Source organism: Dasypus novemcinctus, chromosome 3 (assembly GCF_030445035.2).
Source record: "Dasypus novemcinctus isolate mDasNov1 chromosome 3, mDasNov1.1.hap2, whole genome shotgun sequence".
Lineage (NCBI taxonomy): Eukaryota > Metazoa > Chordata > Mammalia > Cingulata > Dasypodidae > Dasypus > Dasypus novemcinctus.
This window is the reverse complement of record NC_080675.1, coordinates 30,854,127-30,860,192: the sequence shown is the minus strand read 5'-3', so window position 1 is coordinate 30,860,192 and position 6,066 is coordinate 30,854,127. Positions and strand designations below refer to the sequence as shown.

Genomic DNA, 6,066 nt, shown 5'->3' with positions numbered 1-6,066 from the left:
GTCATGGCCTTGCTGTCCTTGGGGTGTATAGAGAATAGCAACTGACTTGAATAGCAATCTTAGCAAAACATAATTAAGAAGGGAAATCTACTGCAAAAGCAATACAATATTATGCCCCAAGGCTAAGTCGTTTATTCAGTTTTGCGTGTGAGAGAGAGAGGGTTTGGTGGTCTGGTGTGCCAGACCTTTCATCCATCATTGTCACAGGTAATTAGCAGCTGCCTGCTTAGAAGAGAGTCCAGTGCAAGCCTGATTCTTCAGGGCTGCTTCAGGTTGCAAGGGGCAGTCAACTCACTTCACTCTTGGCAGCATTCCAACAGAGGGTGGACTTTGTCATCTGAGAACCTATGGCTTAACTTGGTTCCTAAGGAGCTAGAACTCCTCCAGAGCCACAAGTAACATAATTTACGAGGGAATGGGGAGGAGCAGGTGAGCACACGGATCCTCGAGTCAGCCTTCCTGGGTTCCCATGCCAGCTCCCCTAACTTGCTAGCTGCGAGCAAGTCACTTAACTTCTCTCTCAGTTTTCTCACAAATGGGGAAAATAAGTGTAACCTATTCTCATAGAGGTGTTGGGAGGATTAAAACGAGTTAATTGTGGAAAGTGCTTAGAACAATGCCCGGCACAGAGTAAACACTCAAAATATGTCTGCTCTTGTAGTGGTTTCCTGGAACAATCACAACAAATTTCGACAAACTGGGTGGCTTGGAAAACAGAAATTTGTTCTCTCACATTCCTGGAGGCTGGAAGTCTGAAATTGAGGTGTCCACAGGACCACGCTCCTTCTGAAGGCTCTAGGAAAGACCCCTGCCTTGCCTCTTCCCGTTTCTGGCCGTTGCCAACAATTCTGGGTGTTCCTTGGCTTGCAGCTGCATCAGTCCAATCCCTGCCTCCCTCTTCACATGGCCTTGTCCTTGTGTATGTCTGTCTCTGTGTCATCTCATCTTCTTACAAGGATGCCAATGATTGGATTTAGGGCCCATCTCAACCCAGTATGACATCATCTAAATTCACAAAATATCTATAAAAATCCCGTTTCTAAAGAAGGTCACATTCTGAGGTTCCAGGTGGACATATATGGCTGGGGGGGGGCGGGGGGGAGAGTTGACACTATTCAACACAGTTCAGCTATTTTTATAACTATTATTTTATGGCCTTAATTTAATTGGCCTTAACGTTTATTAAGCTTCTTGAACTTCAGGTTTTGCAACTGTAAAGTGAGACAATTAAACTCAATTTTATTTCTAAGGTACCTTCCAAATAACATTTTATTCACCTATATGATGTGAGTATGTTTATATTTATTTCAACAGTAGCATTTTTTGCTCTGATGACAGTATGTTTTAGTTGTTGCAGCTTCATAATCATTCTCTAGTAGCAAGTACAACTGCTCCTCCCCCCCCCCGCCACTGTTCTCTGTTTGGAAGTCTTTCATATATTCTCCCAAATAAAAAAAAATATTTTAATCAAAGTATTGGTTTGTATTAAAATATGGTTAAAAAGGTTAGACCCACAGATTACTTAGAAATTGCAGAAGGAAAAATGTATTTTTACAATGGAAAGATCTGGCCAACATCTTTAGCATCATTAAAAGTGGGACAATCTGATGTTAGATGTCTCCAATATGAAGTCCCCCAATTACCTGGTCAAGCCATAACTAATTTCCAGTTCACAAGAAATTCAGGGGGTAGAAGGAATACGTTAAAAGCATAAGGACCCCTACCTCACACAAGACACACATTTTCTTAAAGTGGATCATAGACTTAAATGTATGCTAAAAATGAAACTCCTAGAAGAAAACATAGAAGTAATTCTTTGTAACCTTGGGGTGGGCAATGGTTGCTTAGAAGTGAGGGACAGAATAAAAAAACAGATGAATTGAACTTCAACAAAATTAAAAACGTTTTTGTGTCAAAGGACACCATCAAGAAAGAGAATGGGGGAAGGAGATGTGGCTCAACTGATGGAACATCTGCCTACCATATAGGAGGTCCAGGGTTTGATACCCAGGGCCTCCTGGCCTGTGTGGTGAGCTGGCCCATATGCAATGCTGCCGCGTGCAAGGAGTGCCGTGCCACGCAGGGGTGTCCCACGCATAGGGGTGCTCCACGCGCAAGGAGTGTGCCCTGAGGAGTGCTGCCCCGCATGAGAAAAGCGCAGCCTGCCCAGGAGTGGCACTGCACACACAGAAAGCTGACACAACAAAAAGAGACACAGATCCTGGTGCTGCTGGACAAGAATGCAAGTGGACACAGAAGAACACAAAGCAAATGGACACACAGAACAGACAATGGGAGGGAAGGGGAGAGAAATAAATATAAATAAATCTAAAAAAAAAAAACCAGAATATAAAAAGAATTCTTAAAATTCAACAATAAAAAGGCAATCTGATTAAAAAATGGGTAAAGGATTTGAAGAGACAATAAGCACATAAAAATACCCAACACTGGTCATTAGGGAAGCACAGAGGGAAATCATAATAATATACCACTTTGTACCCAGTAGGATGACAAAAAGAAAAAAGACAGATAATAACAAGTATTGATGAGGATGTGGAGAAACTGAAACCCTCATACATGGTTCATGTTATAGTAAAATGTTGTAACTGTGATGGGAAACAATTTGGTAGCTCCTCAAAATGTTAAACATAGAGTTACCATATGACCTGACAATTCCGTTCCTAGGTATATAACCAATAGAATTGAAAACATGTTGTACCAATCAGCATTTCCCAGAGAAAAAGTACCAACAGAACATATACCAATGATCAATAGATGACCAATCAGTGGATAGCTATAGATGGACAGATAGGCAGATTTACTTTAAGCAATTACCTCATGTGATTGTGGGGGCTGGCAAGTTTGAAATTTGTAGGGCATGCCAGCAGACTGGAAACTCAGGCAAGAGTTGATTCTGTAGTCTTGAGGCAGAATTTCTTCTTCTCCTGGAAACCTCAGATTTTGCACTTAAGGCCTCCAACTAATTGGATGAGGCTCATCCATATTATCAAGGGAAATCTTCACTTAAAGTCAATTAATTATAGATGTTAACCACATCCACAAAATATTTTTACACCATCATCTAGATTAGTGTTTGATTAAATAACTGGGTATTATAGCCTAGCCAAGTTGACATATAAATTAACCATTACACATGTGGCAGTTTGAGATTATTTTAGGAATCTTCAAAATAGAAAGATCTCGTTTGTAAATCAGTCTGTTCCTCTGGGTATGATACCTTTTCATTGCATTAAATTCAGGTGAGGGGTCTTTGATTTGATTATTTGATAAGATCGCTTTAGGACTTTTTGTTTTTTTGCTTCAGGATTTTTGACTGGCCTACATCATCAGTAAGTAACACAGGTTGGTTCCCCGCCCCCTTGCTGGGTCTGATATAAAAGGAAACACAAGAGGAAGACTGACTGAGACAGGCACTGGAGAGCGCTGTCATTTTTGATCCTGCCATGTGACAGAAAGGAGAAGCCTCAACTAGCTGAAACCCCCGGGGAGAGATGAGCCATTTGCCTGATAGCTTACAGCTGAAGCTGGGAAGCGAGCAGAAGAATTAAAGATTGAAATAGGAAGTCCTAAGAGATAAATCATATGCCAGCCTGCAGCTGAAATCAGGAAGAAAGTGGAGTAGCTGATCCACAGAGAAGAAGACCAGAGGGGAAGGAGAGACCAGGCAAAGATCGCCTGCCATCTTGCTTCAACATGTGGCAGCTGACTTTGGTGAGAAAGCACCTCTTATGGGGCCTTAAGTCAGACTTTTCATGGCCTTGAACTGTAAGCTTTTACACCAAATAAATTCCCGTTATATAAGCCAACAGATTTCTGGTTCTTAGCATTGGCACCCCTGTGGCAGACTAATACAATACATATTCACAAAAAAACTAGTACACCAACTTTATTTGTACTGGCCAATAGAAGACTCCACCTAAATGTGCATCAACTGATGAATGGATAAACAAAATGTGGTATATCCTTAGTATGGATATATAGTAATAAAAAGGAATATAGTACTGGTTCATGTTATAGCATGTTTGAACCTCGAAACATTATGCTAAATAAAAGAAGGCAGTCACAAAAGACTAGATATCATATGGTTCCATTTATATAAAATTTCCAAAACAGGCAAATTCATAGTGACATAGAGTAGATTACTGGTTGCCTGGGGCAGGAGAGGGTTGGGGTTAAGGGAGGGGGGAGATTGGGAAAGGGGAGTGACTGCTAATGGGTATGGGTTTCTTATGAGGTTTTGGAAAACATTCTAAAATGAGATAGTGGCAATCTTGCAAAGCTCTGTAAATAGAAAAACCACTGTACCTTTTAAAGGGGTAAATTTTATTGTGTGTTAAATATATTTCAAATCTTTGGAAAAAAGCTAGGTAAAATGCAAAAAAAAAAAAAAGAAAAAGAAATAAATTAACAAAAAGTATGGCAGTATCTCTTCATTTTTTTTCCAAATGAAATTTAGATTTGCTGAGTTCTTTAAAAAACCTGTATAGACTCTGCCATTCCTTGACCCTGAGAAGATGGCAGAGCAGGTGTCCAAGTTGGTGCAGTTTGTATGTCTGGATTACATTTGTTGATCACCCATTGTAGATGCAGTTTTCGGAAAACTTGTAACTGAACAAAATATTTCAGATAATTGGATCATTGACAGAGGTGCCGTTTCTGACTGGAATGTGGGCCGGTCACCAGATCCAAGAGCTGTAGGCTGCCTGAGAAATCATGGCATTTAAACAGCCCATAACGAGGGGAAGCGAACTTGGCCCAAATGATAGGGAGTCCACCTACCACATGGGAGGTCCGCGGTTCAAATCCCAGGCCTCCTTGACCCGTGTGGAGCTGGCCCATGTTCAGTGCTGATGCGCGCAAGGAGAGCCCTGCCACTCAGGGGTGCCCCCCGCGTAGGGGAGCCCCACGCGCAAGGAGTGCGCCCTGTAGGGAGAGCCACCCAGCATGAAAGAAAGTGCAGCCTGCCCAGGAATGACGCCACCCACACGGAGAGCTGACATAACAGGATGATGCAACAAAAAGAAACACAGATTCCAGGTGCCCCTGATAAGGACAGAAGCGGTCACAGTAGAACACAGCGAAAGGGCACAGAGCAGAGAAAGGGGAGAGGGAAGGGGAGAGAAATAAATAAAAAATAAATCTTAAAAAACAACAACAGCAACAAAACAGCCCATATCGTTAAGAGGTTACCACAGAAGACTTTGCACATTTGATTCTACACTACGTATGGATGAAAACAATCAGAGATTTGAATAAAAAAGGTAATCAAGTTAAAACCGGCAAAGCTAAAATGAAACTACTTGGAAGTTATGATCCACCAAAACAACTTGTTATTGCAGAGCCCTATTATGGGAATGACTGACTTTTAGACTGTGCTACCAGCCATGCGATAGGTGCCGCAAAGCATTTTTGGAGAAGTCACAGTGAAGCGGCATCCATTCACTGCTGAAGGCCAACATGATTAACATTGATGTTCTAGATCTTTCAGTGTGTTAAAGTAATGTTTCAGGGAAACGGACTTTGGCCCAGTGGTTAGGGCGTCCGTCTACCATATGGGAGGTCTGCGGTTCAAACCCCGGGCCTCCTTGACCCGTGTGGAGCTGGCCATGCGCAGCGCTGATGCGCGCAAGGAGTGCCGTGCCACGCAAGGGTGTCCCCCGCGTGGGGGAGCCCCACGCGCCAGGAGTGCGCCCGTGAGGAGAGCCGCCCAGCGTGAAAAGAAAGAGCAGCCTGCCCAGGAATGGCGCCGCCCACACTTCCCGTGCCGCTGACGACAACAGAAGCGGACAAAGAAACAAGACAACAAGACGCAGCAAACAGACACCAAGAACAGACAACCAGGGGAGGGGGGGAATTAAATAAATAAAAATAAATAAATCTTAAAAAAAAAAAAAAAAAAGTAATGTTTCATAACTCAATGCCACAACTGGTTTTTTTTCAATTGACTATTTCATCATCTTAAATAATTGTGATGGAAATCAGTGTTGTGTTTGGCAGAAGAATAAAAATCTTTGATTAAAAAAAACTGTAGGAATTTTGATTGGC

General features: G+C 42.2%; 1 pseudogene; it reads left to right on the top strand.

Annotated features, from left to right (window-relative positions):
• The first annotated feature begins 4,316 nt into the window (after nucleotides 1-4,316).
• LOC101423248 (low molecular weight phosphotyrosine protein phosphatase-like) lies at nucleotides 4,317-5,448 on the top strand (annotated as a pseudogene).
• The last annotated feature ends 618 nt before the right edge of the window (nucleotides 5,449-6,066 follow it).